The sequence below is a fragment of the Coenobita brevimanus genome, chromosome 15 (genome assembly GCF_032717465.1).
Source record: "Coenobita brevimanus isolate Jiangsu-jjx chromosome 15, ASM3271746v2, whole genome shotgun sequence".
Classification (NCBI taxonomy): Eukaryota; Metazoa; Arthropoda; class Malacostraca; order Decapoda; family Coenobitidae; genus Coenobita; species Coenobita brevimanus.
The window spans coordinates 26722811-26745473 of NC_136968.1; positions in this window are offsets into that span (position 1 = coordinate 26722811).

The following is a 22663-nucleotide window of genomic DNA, read 5'->3' on the forward strand; positions in this document are numbered from 1 at the left end:
TTTATTGGCATGAGTTGTCTTTTCGGGCTGCCATAGCCTCGAACCAAAAAAAAATAAAATCACTCGTGTTCTATTTCGTCCGTGTAGTATAATCTCATCATGCAATTCACTAATAATTCACAATCACTATCAATTCATAATTATTAATAGTTCATAATCATCATTAATGCATAATCACCAAGAATACATAATCACTCGGGCTTGTTTAGCCTCGAGGAACAACTCAAAAATCACATTTTTGCTCACAACCACTAAAAAGTTCCTTTCAACGCTCCCAATTTTTCTAACATATTAATATAAGAGAAAGAAAACGGTTGATGAGTTTGAATTCGCCTTTCGGTTACATGATCACATCAATTTTCAAAATTCTATACCTTATCTACAAAAAAAAAAAGAAAGTTCCCCTGATTGATTCATAATACCATTTCTACTACATTCAGTTTATAAATTATTCATGGGTAGTATAAATGTGTATGTAAGACGAGTCTATGGGCAATATCACATGATGGCCTCGTGCACACCCCGACGTCACGGTGTATGTGTACTGAACCAACGTCTGTTATAAAGGATGTCTGAGTAGCGAATGTCTACGTTAAGTTTTTAACAACATTACTTCATATGGTTCACGACAAGTAAGGATTAAACAAGAAAGGGGGAGGGGAGAAAGGAGGAATGTGTACAGCTCACCTGAACCAACGTCTGTTATACACGATGTCTGAGTAGCGAATGTGGCATTGTCGGGCAGAGACGGACGCTACTCCTAGATCAAATGAGACTGTTTTTGCGATACGGTGGGTTTTAATTCTTTTCACTATTTATATAGTAGTGTACACATGACGTTAGGACTTTTGACTGAACTGGGGAAAATTTGGGATTCAATCCTTACTAAATTTAAATACTGAATATACTGCCATCCCGCCTTGAGTTTGGGGTAGCTTATGCCATCTAGTGTCGGCTAAGGCAAGCGGGACTATTTGATCCTCACAAATTACATTATTTTGGCCTTTTTTGACTATTAATCTTACATATTTGGGTTCTAGCAGCTTCATTAGTAAACATTTCACAACAATGAATCGGAAAGAATTGCATACCCATTATTATTCTGTTTAAGGTTAAAATTTGGCGCCCAACAACGATGCACAAACAAGGGGAAAGGTTGCATGCATCTATTATTCATTACTCTACCAGATGGAGGAATTCCCATAGCTCAACACTCACAGTTACACTACCTATGCATAGATACAGAGATGTATACATATAAAAATAAAGTTAACCCTACATCGATCATTAACATGAACTACTACTTAGGACAGGAATTTATAGACTAGTATTCAGATTACACCCTATCTAATTTAGAAATTACAGTACCTCTAAACACATACATGAATACTAAATTTGTGGCACTACAATACCATTCATACCAACTACACCTTTGACTGCTACATTTCCCGCTCTAGCATTCTCAGATCTCCCATCATTACCACATTCACATTCGCTCCAAAATTCTGCAGACACCCATCAACATCATTCCAGAAAGACTTCCTCTCTTATTCATTCCTTTCACTACCAGGTCCATATGCACTCATAAACACTCACAACTCACATTCAAATTTCGCTTTCACCCACATCAGTCTCGATGACACCTCATTCCATTCAATCACACACTGCTGTACTTCCGGACTCACTAACAAGACCACACTTTCTCTTGCCCGGCCTTTATCAACACCTGACAATCTTCCATTCAAACTTCCAAACATAGACTCGCCCTTCCCTTTCATTTCTGTTTCACTCAAAGCTAACACATCCATCTTTCTTCTCATAGACATTCTCCCAATCTCCTCCCTTTTAGCCTCAATCGTACTACATCCACGCACATTCATAGACCCAATCTTCAGGGTAGGAGGATAACTCAATCCCCCATCCCTTTCTCTGGCCTGTCTCTTTTTAAGAACTAAAAAAAACAGAGGAGTGGGTCCCTAGTCCCCTCACCCCGTCCCTTTTAGTCGCCTTTTACGACACGCAGGGAATACGGTGGCAGTATTCTTCCTAACATAACCTGGCCGCAGAGTAGTTTTACCACCCCATAGTGCGGCCAGATTGTCCCCCCCCCCGCTACATATACATACGTATATATATATATATATATATATATATATATATACACTTGTGGAGTAAAACTCTCATGTGTGGGGAGGCTCCCCACATACAGCTCTTCTCAATAGGATGGAGTCAAAGGCTTTTCGTCTCATTAACTCTCCTCCTCTTACTGACTCCCTTCAATCTCTGTCTCTTCGCCACACTGTTGCATCCTTATCTCTTTTCTATCGCTACTTTAATGGTCACTGCTTCTCTGAACTGTCTGCACGCATTCCTCCACCTCTACAACGGGCGCGTAACACCCGTCTAGCAGCAAACTCTCATCCCTTTTCTGTCCAACTCTCTAATGCAAGAGTTAACCGTTACTCCCAGTCCTTCATTTATGCAACAGGTCAACTCTGGAACTGTCTCCCTCTGTCTGTATTTCTTGTTGCCTATGATCTCCAGTCTTTCAAACGCAGTGTGTCCAGGCATCTCGAAATGAATGGATATTGAATTTGGCACTCTCTTGTATTTTGTTTTTCTCTTGGAGGGAACTCTTAATTGCGGGCTCATGGCCTTTGGTTCCTTCTTCCTTGCATAAAAAAAAATATATATTTTTTCTGATGACCCCTTGGCGACCTCAGTAACTATTGGCTCAAATCGGCCCATACTCATTTCAGACCTGCTTCCCTACATTGGCCATGTCCCACAAAAATTTCAAGTCTGTAATTTTAGCGGTTTCTGGGAATCCATGCTAGGCTATTTTTAGAGGTTTTTGACTATAACTCGAAAACCAGTACTGGGAACTGGATGGCACTTGGCATTATGAAGCTGCTGGCTGGGGGACTCAGATGGCCAAGTATGATGGCCGTAGCTTTGAAATTGAGCGAATACAAGCAATGTAATTCTTCGTAAAAATGATAATAGTAATAATGAAAATAATAATAATAATAATAATAATAATGTCATCATCATCATCATCCGGACCTCCTTTCCCATCCCAGGGCACAGTGAGGAATAGCAATATCCAGACAGCCCAAGTTTGCCCAGTCCAACGGGTCACTCTTCCATTCACTCATCATTCAAACCCTCGGAATCCTGACTCTATCGGATACGCCAGAAACATTTTACACATTCCGTAGCTTCACACAAACCTGTCCGATAGAGTCTATCTGGACGCTGCAACGTTAAAAAGGGCTGCCAAATATAAACATAGAATAATAATAATAATAATAATAATAATAATAATAATAACAACAACAACAACAACTATAATAAAAATAATAATAATAATAATAATAATAATAATAATAATAATAAAGACTATAACAGTTAGACTGTTCTTTATCTAAACCTACGAGAATGTTGCTAACAGGCACAAGCTCTTTTCTTTTTTTTTTTTTTTTTTTTTTATTACTTGTAAAATTCTAGGTCAAACTGCCACCAAAAAAATGCAGACCTGGTCCACGACTAGACAAAATTTGTAGGTCCAAGAAGTGCCCCATTTATGTTTTGTATTTTCTTGTATGGAAGAGCAATTGAAAAGTGGGGTGTCCTATATATCGCAGTGTCAGACATGAAGAACTTTCAAATACTTTCCATGCAAATATATGGAAAATAATTTTATTGTGGGATTTCCTTTTATGTTCATGTATCTGTAATAGTCCAGGAGTAAATTGAGAATGAAAATCCATGATTTTTGGACATTTTTGTAGCAGTGACCTTGAAAACTAGACCAAGGTCACTGGAAATAGTTTTTTGTAATAGCTCTAAAACAGTTGGTCAAACTGCCATCAAAAAGTTTACAGGCCTAGCCCAGGACTAGCTAAAATTTACTCTCATGAAGTACCTCACTTATAATTTGTTTTGTTTCCTGTAAGGAAGAGCAGTTGAAAAATGGGATATCCTAAATAGCAAAATGCCACGCATTAATGACCATAAAATTCTTTGTATACAAATGTTTGGAAATTAAATTTATCGTGGGATATCCTTCCATGTTCATGTATTTATAAATGTTTTGAAGTAAATTAATTCATGTTCAGAATTCATGATTTTTGATGTTTTTGTACCTGTAACCTTGAAAAGTAGGTCATTGTCACTGAAACTGGGTCAGTGTAAAAGGGTCATGGTGCTGTGCACCATCAAAAAGTGTGATGAAAACCAGAGATGGAAAGTGACTGAATAAACGTAACACAGATCTGCAAAATTAAGGTCATTAAAATTGTTTTAATTCTCATTATTTACTTGTTATTGCACTTATGAACACAATAAAAAACACATTTAGAATATTTCCATCATATCACATTTCAATACAAACTTAATGTGCAATTTAATATACATATAACAAACCATAAATTTCAATCTCAACTTATACAGTATTGTTTTAAATTAATTGAAAATAAGGATATTTTGTCAAAGTAATTTTTTAACCCCTTAACTGCGGGGCGTCACTTTCGTGACGCTTGGGCGCACTGGATCATAACGCGGGGCGTCACATTTGTGATTCTGTGTTATTTTGAATTATCCCGGGCTTTCAAGTGGTGGCTTGTATCATCTATCAGTACTGCCAATGTCCAACACTAGTCAGCACTCCAAATCTCATCTGTACTCCCGTCCATTGTTGACATTTTAGCGATTTTCCCCTGTTCCTGACTCCCCTCCCTACCTCCCCTCCATTACCCTGTCCTCTCACCTTCCCGGCCGCGCTGCGCTAAGCAAATCTCCCCCGGATTTTTCCACAGATTTCGTCCATTGAAATAAGCCCTATGCCCTATACTTATATAAAATAATATATACCAAAAAAAAAATAAGGTAAGTGATAGTGGTATACACCAGGAATTGGCTAATTATCACCTGACAACACCTCACATGCATTCATTCACTACATTACCACGGTAATTTCCCCTTTGAATTAAGCCTTGTAATCTATTTCTGTAATAAAAATATATATCAGAAAGGAAGGGAGAAGCCTAAGTGACATTTACATTCACCTGGAACTACCTATTTCTTTATGTATTGCCGAGATTTTCTACCAATAATTTATTAGCATGTAAGTTAGCAGCTGTCATCCTCATTGTCACTGTCAACCCTTGCCTTCTCAGATAAGCCACGGCTTTTAGTTCCTTGTCCTCCGCTGTGGTCAAAATATGTCGCACTCGCGCCCCGCCATTTCTGCCGCTTCTGCGCCCATTGCAAAGGGCCCCGTGACCTCTACACCCAGAAAAACTCGTGAGGGAAGCAGGAAATGACTAAGTGACTCTGCAGTGGAACGTGAGCTAGCGGAATTATCAATGGTGATGATGGATAGTGATTTTGACCCTTCAGGGGATTCGTGTGATGAGCTGGGTGAGGAAATCATGCCAGAAAGTACTAGTACGAGTGCTTCAGTGTCCAAAGTTATCCCTAGCTCCAAGGGAAAGGAACCGTTAGTGCAGCAAGGGAAGGAATTTGGGAAGGGAGTGAAAAGGCGGCATGTTAGCCTCGGAGCAATGGCCCCGCGTGACCCAGCCCGCCATGAGTCCCGAGTTGATTCACCTCCCCGTTCCCCAAGCCCCACTTCACTCATTTCTTCCTCTTCTTCTGCTGAATTATCTCCGGAGTCTTCGTCGTCGGAGTCACCACCAGCATCAACAGTGAAGGCAGGCTGTAGAGGAAGAGGTAAATCCCTGACCTGTAAAAGTAGAGTTGCTACTAGAGTCAGGGCTGCTAGTGCTGTACGGCAACCCAGGGTCAGTGCGAGTGACCTTGAACGTGGTAAATCTCCCTCACAGCCACCCACCACCCTCACCCACCCTACACCGCCACAACAGGGAATCCTGGACGCCTTCGCATGGACGGAAGGGTCCGATTTTGTCCCAGAACAAAGTGGGAAATTTTTGGCACTAATACATAAAACAAGCTCCAACTTTTGATAGGGCTTTGGCAAACTGCCTCATTAATCCCAGCTTAAAATGAAGCAGTGGTAGCAGCATTTCATTTGGATTCATCAAGGTAGGGCTAATTTTCTTGGCACCAAACTGTAGATTTATACCATTTGGGCATTCCTTCTGAACCCAGTGTAAATCCTTGGCTCTGCTGTCCCAGTCACAGAGAAAACAGGGGAGTTTTGTAATCCTGACTGCTGACCCAGTAAGATACATAGAACTTTCAGATCCCCACATATGAACCAAGAGCGTTCATTGTATCTAATTTTCTAGAGAAGATTTTCTAAATTCCGGCACGTTTCTTTTACATGCACAGAATGGGTAACAGTTAGTGATGCATATTTGTTACCACTATAAAGAAGTACCCCTTTCAGGCTTCTTCTAGATCAGGGGTTCCCAACCTTTTTAGCACTGTGCCTCCCTTTGGTGAGGACTGTATTCATGATGTCCCCCCACTCCTCTGACGATTAAACAACGATGTTTTTATCTGTTCCATATGGATGCTTAAGATGCTAAATGGCAACACTACTTGTGGTTACTCGGAATGACGGTTGTGAAGTTTTCCTGTCAAAGTTTCTTACTCATACAGATCTTTGGGAATGCCCTATACGCATTTGAATGGCTTAGCCCAATGCTGAACTTTGATTACCCCATGCCCTCCCTAGCAATCTCAAACGCCCCTCCAGGGGGGCGCGCCCCCCAGGTTGGGAAACGCTGTTCTAGATGAATCTATAAATAGTCTCCATTCTTCTGCATTATAATCTCTGCCAAATTTTTGCACTAGGCCACTTACATCAGTGCAATAAACCACTATTTTCAATATATATCACTCTGATGAAACAGAAACACTCCATTGAAAACAATTTACAAAAGCACTAGAGAACTAACTGAGTCACACTTAGATATGTTTGCTGCACACCATTATTGGTATGACTCATCACTGAGTTGTGTTCCAGGTATATACTGTACATGCTTATTATCAAACAAAATAACTGTGTTGTTTGAAACGTGGATTTTATTATTAGAATATACTAAATTCAAACACAGTATCATTGTAATAAAATGCCCATATGTTAATAATTCTATTGTAATGAAAAAAAGTTTCTTGATGGAGAAAAACTGTTTTCATTTTTGAATTCAGCGCCCAGAAATATATAAAAATCATATGAAACAATACAAACAACTGTTTTCAGTGTATATCTGTGTAATAATAATAATGAAAATAAATTGTGAGATTTAAACCCAGAGATAAAGCATCAGAAAATCAGGTTACTTTTCAAGACTCCGTACTACTACTGGATGCTCTATTAGGAGAGAGTTTTGTTACACTCTCAGAGTCCAGAAGTTCTCTCTCTCTCTCCCAGATTCGTTCAGAGGGTAGTGAGTTTTCGTTTTTACCGAATGCCGTGACGTTACGCTGACTTACGAAATGGTTGCCTGTGTACACATAAAACAGTCTTTTCAGCATTTTCTTCCTGAAGCTGGAGATTTTGGCCAGAGAGAGAAACCACTGTAAATTCATTGCATTCTGGTAGCGTGTGAGTCGTGATAATTAAACCACAAAATAATATTGAATTATTAGCATTGTTTCCCCTTGGGTAATTAATATGTCCGTTGACATGTTATAGACATAGTATATAATTGATAAATGACAGTTCAGAAAATAAAATAACACTGATACTGTAAGTGAATGATAAGAAAATTATATGACATAGTATTGCTAATAATAGGAGCATACTATAGTAGTTAACAGTGAGATATTAAACTAAATTAATGTATATCTACAAAACAAAGATAAAATACTGATATATGTTATGGTGCTGAAGAAAACTACATCAGTATATTAGGTGGTTATATGAGATATATTATTATTATGAGAATATAATCCAACAATAAACAAGAAGCGGTGCCAAGGCACTGCAAAGCCGTCCCCGGCAGTCATTTTAGTCTATCAGTCTATCTATTGCCATGTAACAGCCATGGCTCAGTGGGTTAGAGCGCTCCGCTCTGACCGAAGGATAGGAGGATCGAATCCACCCAAGGGTCATTGGTAGACATCAGGAGGGGCATCCGATCATAAAAGGCTACACGCTCCAGTTCAAAGTCCTCTACCCAGGGGCAACGCCTTAGCCCTTCGGGGATACCTGGCGTAAAACCAAATTATTATTATTGTAGTCTAAAAATCGCCAGACGCCTTAATCCCGTAAGGGGTGGCCACAAACAAATCGCCTCCATGTCGCCCTGTCCCCCGTCATTTCACTGCCCTGCTCCCAGCTCACATCCCCTTCTCTCATATACCTCTCCACTCCAACCCTCCATCTCATCCTTGGCCTCCCCCTCTCTCTACCCCCCTCCACCTCACTCACATACACTCACCCCTTTAGTCTCTCACTCTCCATCCTCTCCACATGGCCAAACCACCCCAAAGTGTTTCTCTTTACGCTTCCTATCACATCCACATCCACACAACAACGATTGTTGTGGTGTGGATGTCACCCTAGTGCTGACGTATAAACACAATATGATACGCAGTCAGAGATGCCATATATATAATATGGAGTAAACCGGGTTAAAATTTACACTTTTAGGCTCATTTGAAATTTTAGGTGGGATGCACCTGACATTGACCCCCTCACCGTTAACTGGGGGGTGACCCCTCTGATGTAATGATTCTTGTTATAGGATACAGATAAGAAAGATGCACCTTTAGGTTTTGGTTTCATGTCGATATGACGAATTTGAAATGAGGTATGGAGAAAAACAATTTTTAAAATTTTTTGGGGGCCTACAGCCTGTGGGCCTTGTCCCAATTTGGACCAAAATTTAATCAGGTGATTAGAAGGTCATAGCCCATCATCCCTGTAATTTTAATCAAAATCGGAACAGTAGTTTTTGCGTAAATCTTTTAACAGGCAGACAGACAAACAAACAGACAAAGTGAATGAAAACAGTACCCATCCCAGAGCCCCTCCGGGGCAGGGACGGGTAATAAAAAATGTCCACATAGTTATCTGGATACCCTCACATCTTCATACAATTCAACACTGTATGGAATGGGCCGTGGGTTGTGCAGATCGTCCCGTTCCCAATCATATTTCTCCAACTTTAGCGTCAGGTTGCAGTGTCATCATGTCACTTTCAAATTAACAAGTTTCACTACTTTCCTTGGTCCGTGTTGTAACATAATTTCATGGAGTCTTTTTTCCATACGTTCAAAACATTAATGGACAAAAACCACTACTGTACTCGAATAATAAAAAAACTCCTACTAAGATGAAGCAACAGGAGCATTTTCGAAATGTGGGCTTAACTCCTACACGCCGGGTTTTTTCCGACATCGCCCACTCTTCCGTATGGGGGATTTGTGTGATTCTGGAAAAAATACCTATACTTCAAACCCTAATATCTGCCAAACTGTAATAGCTAGAGAAAAAATTAAAGATACATCAAACTCATCAACTCTTCCTCTTTCAAATGAAATATCCCCAGGTCTCCAGGTGGTCACGTTGATGAGTAACGATAAGTTAAAGATGACTGGTTTTCCGTGTTTTGGCAGGCTTATCCGAGCGCACGCTACTGCCAGTGATCTTGGACTCGTTAGCTAATGCTGGCAACACTGACCGGAGTGGCGCTTGTAACACTGTCCGGCCTTCCTTTGAAAAACTCGGATTTTTCCACTCAATCTTCGATTTCCTTACTCACCGCCATAAGGGTGAGTCATCACCCTGTTCATGTGGCTTCCCGTAGGGTTTTCCGCCCGTTTCATAGCGCCAGTATGCCCTGTAGGTGTGTGGTAAAAGAAGAGTTCTTTGATTTCTTGCATCAGTTATAATAATTTCCTTCTATCATGGCACTTATATTTGCACTTGACATCACTATTACGGGTAATTGCACTTTGAGATGTAAATGCTCTGGCTGTTTCACGTAGTATGGTTGAGTAATTACTTGTACTAAAATTGTGACTGATTTGTACTAATCAGGGGGATCATGAAAATATTACCAGTGTTATACACAACTTATATTCTTTGTACTTCACATCACAAATATGCAAATCTCACATATTTACCATTATTTTCTGGCAAGAGTAACAACAAAGAAGCAAGGTACGGCATGGTGGGATGAGGAGGTGAAGAGAGAGATGGAGGAAAAGAGGAAGAAGTAGCAAAAGTGATTGCAGAACAGGGGTTCAGTTGAAATAAGAACTGAATATGCTGAGAGCAAGAAGCGCATGAAGAGACTAGTGAAGAGGAAAAAGTAGGAAGTAAATGAGGATCTAGGAAGAAAAATCAATGCAAACTACTCTGAAAATAGAAAGTTATTCTGGAAAGAGGTGTGGACATATAGAAATGAAAGCGGAAAGAAACGTAATGTGTGAAGGATGTAGGTGGTAGATTATTAACCCATGGAGATGAAGTAAGGACCAGATGGAAAGAATATTTTAAAAGCCTGATGAATGGGAAAAAAGAGAGCTGAGAGGCTGTACACATGATTTGTTTTGGGGGTGTGCAGAGAAGGAATGCAGTACCAGGAGATGTGACACTCGCACAGGTGAAGAGTGCTGTGAAGCGGCAGAAAAATGGGAGAGCACCTGGGCTTGATGAAGTGTATGTAGAGATGATTACATGTAGTGGAGAGTGTGGAATGAAGTGATTGTTGGAGATATGTAAGAAGGCATGGATGAGTGAAACTGTGCTGCAGGGTGGAAGAAGGCAGTGACTGTACCCTGTATAAAAATAAAGGTGAGCGAGGTGAGTGCAAGAATTATCATGGCATAAGTTTATTGAGTGTGGTAGGGAAGGTATATGGAAGAATTATTGTAGAGAAAGTAAGAGAGATGTCAGAAGTCCTAGTGAGTGATGAACAGGGTGGCTTTAGGAGTGGCAAAGGATGTGAGGATCAAATATTTGCAGTGAGACAGATAGTAGAGAAGGCTTGTGAGAAGGACCATAAGATGTTTATGGCATTCATGGGTCTGGAAAAAGCATATGACAAAGTGGACAGAGAAGGATTGTGGAAAGTTTTGCGCATGTACAGTGTCGATGGTAAGCTGCTAGGTGCTGTCAAGAGCTTTTATGATGGTAGTGAAGCATGTGTAAGGATTAATGGACATCTAAGTGAATGGTTCACGATCGGTGTGGGCATGCGAGAAGGTTGTGTGATGTCGCAATGGTTGTTAAATAAATATATGGATGGGGTGATGAGAGAAGTAAAAACACGAGTGCTGGAGAGAGGGATGGCGTTGGTAATGAATGGTGATGGATGGAATATCTCAAATTTGTAGTATGCTGATGATGTAGTACTGCTTGCAAGTACTGGACAAAAACTCGGTAGGCTACTGCAGAGTTTTGCTGGTGTCTGTAAGCGTCGTGCCTTAAGAGCAAATGTAGAAGAGAGTAAAGTGATGCTGTTTGAGAGAGAAGGTGACTCCCAGTGAGATGTAACAGTGAATGGAGAGAGACTGGAATTGGTGAGAGAGTTCAGATATCTGCGTACAGTGATAGAAAAGAGAGGAAAATGTGCAAAAGTTGAAAGTAGAGTGACACAAGAAAGATAAGTACCTGGTGCAATGAACGCCTTGATATGAAACAGAGGCTTGAGTGTTGCAGCTGTACGATGCATACATGAAGGAATATTAGTGCCAACTTTAACATATGGATGTGAGACTATGGTGTGGCATGAAAATGAAAAGTCAAGAGTAAGAGCAGTGGAGATGGAACTGCTGAGGAATGTATGTGGAGTACAGAGGGTGGATAGGATATGAAATGTGATTCGTGAAAGATGCGGAGTGAGGAAGTTGGTGGACACAAGAATCGAAGAGAGTTTACTGAGATGGTATGGTCATGTGGAGGGAATGGATAACAATAGAGTGGTGAAAATGGTATATCTGAGCATATTCGAAGGCAGGAGAAGGCGAGGTAGGCCAAGGAGAAGGTGAAGAGATATGGTGGATGAATGTGTGAGAAAGAGAGGTTTGGAAGTCAGTGAGGATAGGGAACTGACAGGAAATCGAGCTGGCTGGATGAATGTTGTGAGGAGAAGTGCATAATCAGGGATTTTGGCACCCTTTTAACATGGCAACATCTGGATTGACTCTATCGGATACGATTATATGAAGCTACAGAACGTGGTAAATGTTTTTGGCGTATCTGATAGAGCCAGAATTCCGGGCGCTTGAATGATGAGTGAATGGAAGCGTGGTCCATTAGACTGGGCAAATTTGGGCTGTCTGGACATTGCTTCTCCTCACCTGGCTCTAGGGTGGGAAAGGAGATGTTGATGATCATGATTTTCTGAGTAAGGGAAAAAAAATTGTTATGGCCAACCAAGTCATTTGTTCTTTCTTGCCCATGCACTCCTTGTTTTCTTTCATCTAGAAGGCAGGATTACTCAAGATATTTCCAATCATTGTTTCACAGATAACTATAAACAGTAACACTTATTGCAATGCACTTGTAAAACTTATTATAAAACACTTATTTCATAACACTTATTAGATATAACTTACAACAGCTTACATTTCACTTATGTATAAAAATAAAAAAACACTTGTGCATACATGTTTACCATTTCTAATTTCCCACACACCTGCTCAGTCTCTAAGCCCTTTCCCTAGCGGTAAGGGCAGAACTTTCACGGGGGTCAGTGATGCAATCAGCCCCATGCGTGGGGGTGAGGAATCAGACAAGGAAGATGAGGAAGACATCACTCTACACTCTACCAGTGCCGTGTACAGACTGAGCTGTGCTTTCATGGAGTTCCTTGGGTACCTACCTACCGTATAGTTGTCAGAGAAAATGGTCGCGGGTTCATAGAGTGGCAGGAAGACACTTGAGGCTAAACAAGTCAACCGGCGATGCTCCGCGACCAAAATCGTGATGGCCGTACACGTCAACTGGCACACTGGAGTTAAAAAAGTGTGATGAAGCAAGTGAGACATATCAACACCCACAAATTCAGAACTGTTTTGATAATCATGTATATATAGCTGAGGAGAGGTAATATGTACATTATCTGTGGGGAAAATACAAGACATATTTATAGATGCAAAGATTTCAAAGTTATGTGAATGAACAGAATATGCGAAGTGTTGACATGTTGGGTATGGAAAGAGAGAATTTGACTTGAGGGAGAAATAATTTGGGGCAGTGTTAAGACCAGAAGCTTTGAGTGACTTGACATGAATGTTTGGCCATGTAAGACCAGATGACTGGATACGAAAATAAATGTAATGTGGCCGGGCTCAGTGAGTGTGGAAAACGGTTACGTTGGGAGAAGGGGTGATAAAAAGAGACATATACAGAAGCAATAGTCTTGACTGAAAGGTTATGATTAAAACATTTTCACAAGGGACGGCTATGATAGGAAGGACATTAAAGAGAAATGCAGGACAAAGACGAAGGGTTTGAGCAGTGGACGAACTCAAGTGTAAGAAATCTGACGGGACACGCGCCACAGACATATGATCGTGAGAGAGAAGAAAGAATTCAGAGTGCACAGCTGCAGTGTAAAGACAGTCACTGAAAGGCAGAGGGAAGGGAATTAGTTGGAAAAGATAAAGAATGACTGCAAAACGAACAGGGATATAGACCATGATACTCCTAGAAAAGAAGGTAGCATCTAGTACAGGATAGTACAATTCTAGATTTGAGAAAGGAAAAATAGAATCACTAACTAAAATTCATGTGTGCCCATTCCAAAACTGAAGAAGACATGACATCGGGACAAGGTCTAGGGTTACATGACCACTGACAGCATCTACTTACAGGTGAATAAAATCCTCTACTAGTAACATTATTGACTGGAGGAAAAGATATAATTATGCAAGATGAAAACTGATATACAATATTTCTGTGACTACGTTAATCCTATCATTCAATTTCCCCAAGACATCCGAAAATCTGTTCAGTTGGGTGCTCATTTCATTCATATGTGTGACATTGTTACTCAATAATTTATGGTGAGCATTAGCAACCTATCCTGTGCTTCCAAAGCTGAAGCAAATGTTTCTAATTGTTCATGATATGCTGACAATTCACTAGATTTTGCTAAGCAAAAAATAAAATAAATAAATAAACACCAAGGACTTTGCCACCGAGATCAAAGTGATCTCGCATTACACGCGAGAGTGATCTTCCCACAGGACTACTATGAGGCAGAGAGACATTTAAACTAATGAACTCTTTCTTGATCCATATTTCTATTGAAGACGTTCATACAGTGGAACCCTAAAAGATCTGTTCATAGGTTTGTTTACCAAGGAAGGGGGTAGGGATCATATTGTTGACAGTTGACTAGTAAATTTTTGAAATTCTTGTGTAACTGTCGTCAAATTTGGAAGATAGTAACGAACTGAGAAGACGTCCTCCACTAACTTTACTTGCTGCCAGGGCTGTACCAATGCACCTGGGAAGAGAATCCCACCCCTATCCTCATCACCCAAAGATGATTCGAACGCAGTTGGTGCCAGTAAGGCAGTCCACACTCTTACAACATCTTACCTATAAAAAGAATCTGGATTAATGTTCGAATAAGCTAACTGGTTCGACAGGTGGAAGAACAAATGCAAGAAAGAATGGGACGAATAGCTGAGCGAAACTTTTGTTTGTACTCATTAACAGGTAGAGTAGAAAGTGATGAAGGGGTAGCAAGGGAAGAAAGAGGTGAAGAAAGGAAGATGCATTATTTTCCCAATATTCCTCCTACTTGAAATACCTGAGAATTACCTTAAGATCATCAGCGTGAACCCATTTACTCACATGACAAAGTCTTTAATCTCAAATTTGTTTTTGTTACGAGATATCACCGGTGTGGGCCCGCAAAGTTGTCATCCAATTTGGAAGTACGATTATATGAACGAGGAAATACTAAGTCCCAAACGTTAATATTGATTGATGAGGCAGACTATGCTGACGATGTAACGTACCCTCTTTAGGCAAGGCCAGATTAACGTTTAGAGACTAGTTTATTTTCTGGAAGTCTGTCAGTTTCGCTTTCATATAATCATCCAAGTTATAGAGTGGACTAGGTTTCGATAATACCATTGAATAGGGCAAAGATTTATCAAATCCATATAAGACAAAGAATGGAGTTTCGACAATGAATTAATTAATGGAGCTGTTGATAGAGGCAGCAACGTAGGATGTCCATTCATCCCAACATGTGCTTTGAGAAAATCAGTACCTCAAGTACTCCAACACCTTACGATTTGCCATTCAACAAGTTCATTGGAAGCCGGATGGTTGGGTGTGACATTATGCTTACTGATAATATACTGTTTACAGATCTCAGTAAGAAGACTACTGTTCAACTCTAAACCATTATCGGTAATGATGATTGATGGCCTAGTGAGTGGACAAATACCATGATCAATGAAAGCATGTGCAACACTCTTAGCAGCTTTGTCTTGGAGAGCTACGAGAAAACAGTACGTGAAAAATTATCGACGGTCACAACCAACTATTCTACACAAGACTCAATAATAGGCAATTAAAGGAGATCAATAGAAACAGTTTCCCTTGGACGTGATGAAACTGGGTATTGTACGAGTGAAGCAGGTAATCTGGTTGACCCTTTATGACAGTTACATAGAACAAAGGAATCACAGTTAACATTGATGTCCTTATGCATAGTCTATCGATCTATCTATATGCCCAGGCTGCTTCCCCCAAAGGAAAGGGAGGTAGCCGGGACAGGACGACACACTCCCAATTTACTCATCCACTCAAACACATTCATTCGCATCTTAGCCCCAAAGCGGAGAAGGGACAGATCCTCACCAGACCACACCGCACGAGGGCCAAGTGCGCAGTGCAATCAGTGACATCAGCAGGGCCCGACAGTGTCACGGGGTTTTTATAATATCACGGTAATTTTGATATAAATGCTTAAATATTATTTAAATTGATAATAATATTCAATAATATTGAAGAGCAGAGACAATGATTGTCTTGCTACATCAAGCAACGATTACTTTACGCTGGCTTAGCACGATTCTCTGAGAACGAGAATTTATAAACTTCCTCAACAGTACATAGCAGAGACTAATTACTCACAATTGCTGAATTACTGTACTGTTAGCCTCTGGAGAAAGTTACATCACCCCTGACAATAAATAACTAATACTAATAATAATAACATCAGGTTCTTGCTGATGCATTAACTCCTGGCACAACGGATTTTAAGTTAATACAACAAGACTGGTCTAAGTACCAGTTATGAATAGTAAATGTTTATGCAAGCTAGGAGCTATATGGAAAATAAGCTTAATTTGGATTAAATGAAACAAGAGTTTACTTACATTAAGCTCAAGAAAGGAACTGTTAAATTTATTAATCACAAAAAATAAATTTAACGTTACAATTCAAATCAATTAAATGAGACGCACTCGCTCACTCACACAGAAGCTAAATACTTACGCCTAGGAAAAACACCTTAACTAAGCTCTTAAAACTACAAAATACACAAAAGAAATACCAGTCGATGAATGCTATGTATCACCACTACGGTGGGAGTACTGGGATTACTGAACTAGTGGAGCTTGGGGTGCTAGCTGACCTCTCCACTTCTGAGCACAGAACCTTTCTCCGCCACAGCAAACACAAGACTGAGTAAGTCGTGGGAACAAAAGCAGAGCACTCGGCCGCATTTTTTAACGGTCGAATGAGCAGGGGCGAACAATAAAAAACAATAGTATCGCTCAGTACAGCACTTAGTGACGTGCATTAAATCGGTCACTTTTGAAAACGGTGACGAATGTTTTGAAAAGTATACTCCGAAATGGAGGGAGAAACGGTTAGCTGAGCGATACACAGTGAGTTTTCCACTAATAGTTCGTGGCTTCTCACAAAAGGGAAATGTCGCGAATTGATTCGTGACATTACGCCCTTACAAAGTTAAATTTTTTCCTTATGGGAAAAAATTTGTGGATATATATATATATATATGTACACATCCTAACTCATACACACAAGATTCACACTGTGGTGTGTGTGCTATCCTGCTACAGGAGAAAGTCGCAGTCGCCAGTGAGCGAAAAAAACCTCGTATTTAAGTTAATAGAAGCAAGCTTGAGGGAAAAACTCCGTGACGACGGTGAAAATCCTGTACTCAGGTCAAACTGAGCGAAAGTTCGCTACATTTACTCTGACAACTAATTGTTGTGTAGCGTGGTGTATGTAATACACGGTGTAGGTGTGACAGTTGCAGTGTAACTGTACCTATGTGTAAAATGACACAGTAAATAATATGGCGACGACGAAGGCAGAGGAGAAGAGGCAGCAGCGTGCGGCAGACGATCAGCTGGCCCGCACAACAAAACTGCTACACCCATTGCTGAACCTGCAAAACCAATTTAGGTGGAACATCAAAAGTGTCAATGAGACAAAATTCTTATTAAGTTACAATTACTCTCTCTGCCTAGCAATCAGTACATGCTACGAAAAGTACGCTCTGGCTGAAAAATACGAGTGACAGCCTAAACTTCGTACATTCGAGGTTGCCATTAATTATAGCACACGATTATGTCAGCAAGTTGAGAATCCCTGTGCAACCTCGGGTCTTCCATAGCCTCGAACCGCACACGGGTCCTCAACCTGTGCCTTAACTTACAGTACTTATATTAATATCGGGAAGCTGAGAATCCTTGTGCAAACTTGGGTCTTCCATAGCCTCAAGTCGCCTCTGCAGAGTTCTCACTTCCCCCTTAACCTACAATACAATACTTATATTAGTACCGGGAAGCTGAGAATCCTTGTGCAAACTTGGGTCTTCCATAGCCTCAAGTCGCCTCTGCAGAGTTCTCACTTCCCCCTTAACCTACAGTACTTCTATTAGTACCGGGAAGCTGAGAATCCTTGTGCAAACTTGGGTCTTCCATAGCCTCAAGTCGCCTCTCAACTTCCCCCTTAACTTACGGTACATAATATGTATGTACAGGCCCTGGACATAATGTGTCCTGTGGGGCCAATGGGCGAGACGTCAGGTCTGCACCCACTTCACCATTACCCTGTCTCTCAACTGACTCAGAGATTACAGGTGTAGTTACAAATGGCACAGGAAGGGCATGTCCCTGATTAGTGGTGATACTTTGGCACACACTGCAAGAACGGACAAAACTATCTATGTCCCGTCCCATCCCTGGCCAGAAAAAGTCAGCTCGGATACGGCCCTGGGATCTTCCTTTTGCCCATGTGACCCCCTGAGACTGAACAATGACCCCATTGTAACACTGCTAGGCGGTACTTGGCGGGAACGACAAACTGCAGTCGAACCTCGCCCTCGGGTGTTCGTGACTCACGGTAGAGCCGTCCTTGTTTACGAAGGAACTTGGCTCGACCTCCCCGTGAATACTTGATCACTCGACCCTTTTGTTTGTTCCGCACGGCAGCAAGTGTCGGGTCAGAATGTTGTTCTTGTACAAGAAGTTGACTACACATCAGATCTTGCGGCGATTCAGTGATCACTGGGGTGACACAGTCTGGAGCCTCAGCCATGGCTCGTGTTACCGCAGCAGCCGAAGTCTGAGTAGCGTCATCGGAGCAACTATCCTTGACTCCATTGATATTGCCTACTATAAAGTCAAATAGAGGCTCTGGCATGACAACTGCAAGTGTCGTACCAGTATAAAATGGAGATGCCACCTGGATACATGCCTCAGGGAACAATCTCTCTGATCCATCAATAAGCTTTGCATGGATCTGTCGACCTGTATACTGCTCAGGCCGTACTAAACTCTGCTTAACAGAGCAACCTGAGGAACCATTGTCTCTCAGGACCTTCACAGGAATGTCTCCCACAAACCCTGGCTGAACAAGGAAGGTACTGTCACCTGTGGGAGGGCCTGTGGAGGAAGCAGCTAGCCACTCATGAGGCTGCTGAATTGATGCAGCAAACATTGTGCCTTGAGGGTTATATTGGGGAGATGGAACATTGGCCATCTGTGGAGGGGAGTTCACTGTCACTGTGGGACTAGTGAACTGAGGGGAAGTACCCACACTGGCAGGGACGTGACCACCATGCTGCTGCTGAGGAATGAAGGCTGCATTCGCTTCCTGCCTCTTTTGAGCTGGTGGTGAAAAAGTTTGTCCCGACGGTCGGTTGCGTGGCTGATACTGCTGCTGGTTAGGGTACTTGTTGTACCTCTTCCACTCAGGTTTCTGAGTGTTTTGCCCCTGGTCCTTCCACTGCGGTTTTGGACCTTGCCCATTACTCTGAGAACGGCCTTGATGCTGGGATTCAGTCTGAGACGGCTTCCCAGACTTGGCAGTATCTTTTCTGCTCCAGGTGTTTTGCTTACGAGCTTGATACCCGTATGCAGTAAAGAATGCGTCAGCCTTCTCTGCCATTTGGCTGGCATCTTTCACCTGGCAGATCTTAAGCTGTGCTATGAGCTCAGCAGGCCACGACCTCTCTAGCTGTGTACGCAGCATAAGGTCAATTATCCCCTCACGCGTGGAAGGAGTTTCATCTTTCTCCATCCACTCATTTAAGTAAGCTGTGAGACGATCAAGGAACTGAACAGCTGTCTCCTTGTCTTGGAGACGAGCTCGCATGAACTGAACTTTGGCGTCGTCTACTGTGAGACCATACGCCTTAATGAGTGCAGCTTTCATCATCTCATATGTGAGATTGTCTCCACGAATTCTGTGGAGAATATCGAGGGCAGGGCCCTCAAATAAACTAAGAAATTGGATCCGCTTAGCTGCCTCATCCAGTTGATACATGTCTGCCATGTCCTCAAAACGAGCTATGTACGGCTCGATTCGCTCGCTTTCCTTGTATGAAGGAAGCTTGATGCGTGGGGTCGCCAGGACATGTGCAGGAAAAACGCTCGTGGAGCTTGGACCAACTGCACCAGGTGTATCTGAAGCCAAGGAATCTCGCTTGAGCTTCATCATTTCATATTCGTGTTTTTCACGTGCCTCACGTTCGGCACGTTCGTGCTCTCGTTCTCGCTCGCGTTGTTCACGCTCGTATTCGCGCTGTTCTCGCTCGTATTCGCGCTCTTTCTCACGCTGCTCTTGTTCATATGCACGCTCTCTTTCACGTTGTTCGCTGTTCTCGCTCGTATTCGCGCTGAATCTTACGCTCTTCACGGGCATCATTCTCGCTGCTGCTCCTGATTATGCCGTGAGAGTATATACTCTTTAATTTCGGTTGGGTCCGAAAGACCCATTTCTTTGGCTTCCTGTAAAAATACAGTAGTAGCCATTTCGCTAATTTATTAAGCAAACCGAAATTGAGTACTGACTGCTTAGCGACGAATACTAATAAACAAAAGTAAAGAGTACAGACACAAGCTAGTGGTGACCAGTCTTATCCAGTTAACTGGCAAAGAATAAATCAAAAATGTAAATGACTGGGAAGACTCAATAATAAACACAATGGTACGGCGACTTCCCAGAAGCGAATAAAATTGTCTGGCGTTACCAAAAATAAACTAGAGTTAAGTATTCTATTGATTAATAAAGCAAAATTCACTTGCTAAATTAAGGGTAAACACCAGTAAGCTTGTGCCTATAAACTTTAATGATAAATACCTAAATATGAATGAGTGAGCACTATCTCGTGAATAGCTTTAGAGCTAGGAGTTAATATCCTGGAATGAGGTCGCCAATTGTCACGGGGTTTTTATAATATCACGGTAATTTTGATATAAATGCTTAAATATTATTTAAATTGATAATAATATTCAATAATATTGAAGAGCAGAGACAATGATTGTCTTGCTACATCAAGCAACGATTACTTTACGCTGGCTTAGCACGATTCTCTGAGAACGAGAATTTATAAACTTCCTCAACAGTACACAGCAGAGACTAATTACTCACAATTGCTGAATTACTGTACTGTTAGCCTCTGGAGAAAGTTACATCACCCCTGACAATAAATAACTAATACTAATAATAATAACATCAGGTTCTTGCTGATGCATTAACTCCTGGCACAACGGATTTTAAGTTAATACAACAAGACTGGTCTAAGTACCAGTTATGAATAGTAAATGTTTATGCAAGCTAGGAGCTATATGGAAAATAAGCTTAATTTGGATTAAATGAAACAAGAGTTTACTTACATTAAGCTCAAGAAAGGAACTGTTAAATTTATTAATCACAAAAAATAAATTTAACGTTACAATTCAAATCAATTAAATGAGACGCACTCGCTCACTCACACAGAAGCTAAATACTTACGCCTAGGAAAAACACCTTAACTAAGCTCTTAAAACTACAAAACACACAAAAGAAATACCAGTCGATGAATGTTATGTATCACCACTACGGTGGGAGTACTGGGATTACTGAACTAGTGGAGCTTGGGGTGCTAGCTGACCTCTCCACTTCTGAGCACAGAACCTTTCTCCGCCACAGCAAACACAAGACTGAGTAAGTCGTGGGAACAAAAGCGGAGCACTCGGCCGCATTTTTTAACGGTCGAATGAGCAGGGGCGAACAATAAAAAACAATAGTATCGCTCAGTACAGCACTTAGTGACGTGCATTAAATCGGTCACTTTTGAAAACGGTGACGAATGTTTTGAAAAGTATACTCCGAAATGGAGGGAGAAACGGTTAGCTGAGCGATACACAGTGAGTTTTCCACTAATAGTTCGTGGCTTCTCACAAAAGGGAAATGCTGTCGTGACAGACAGCAGAGGTGGTTTACCCCTGCCACATCATTACAGATCAATCCTCTTACCCACATATGACCTGATCAGCTGATCAGACAAATGCGGGAGAATATTCCCTCAGGGCTGCGTCATCAATTATTCATTCACAGTTTCTCTCCCTTCATTTCTATCACGCACAGCCACTCTTCCTTGCTCGGCACACATCCCTCTCGCATCCAGCACTTTCTTCACACTATCCATCCATCTTATTCGTGATTTTCCTCTCAGCCTTATACCTCTCACATCAGAGCTAGTTATCTTTTCACCAATCACTCATTATCCATTCTCTCCATATGCCCAAACCATCGCAACACCCTCTGCTCAACTCGATCAACAGTCTCCCGAATAACTCCAGTTCTCCTTCGCACTTCATCATTTCTTACTCAATCCATACGTATCACTCCACGTATACTCCTCAGACACCTCATCTCCATTACATTCAAACTTTTCCTCTCTGCTACACCCATATTCCATATTTCAGCCCCACATAACCCAGTCGGTACCAAAACACCCTCATACAGCCCTCTCATTACATCGATTCTAAGCGAACGACATCTAAACACTTTTTTTATTCCTCCCAGCACCTTTCCTACTTCATTCATTCTAAACTTCACTTTTGCATCTATTCTTCCATCCACAGCAACATGTGACCCAAAATACTTAAAACACTCTACCTCCTCAAACAGCTCACTATTCGAAACTATATTCATCCTCCTGCCATCTACCAACCTTGTACACTTCATCACTTTACTCTTATTCTCACTTACTTTCAATTTCCTCCTTTCACACACCCTTCCAAACTCCTCTACCAACTGTCTCAATCTCTCCTCTGGATCAGCCACTAGTGCAGTATCATCCGCAAACAGCAGCTGCTTCAGATTCCACTCTCTACCATCAACATTCACCAGACACAGACCTTCACCTAACAGTCTTGCATTCAATCCATATAAATATTTAACAACCAAGGCGACATCACACATCCATGCCACAGCCCC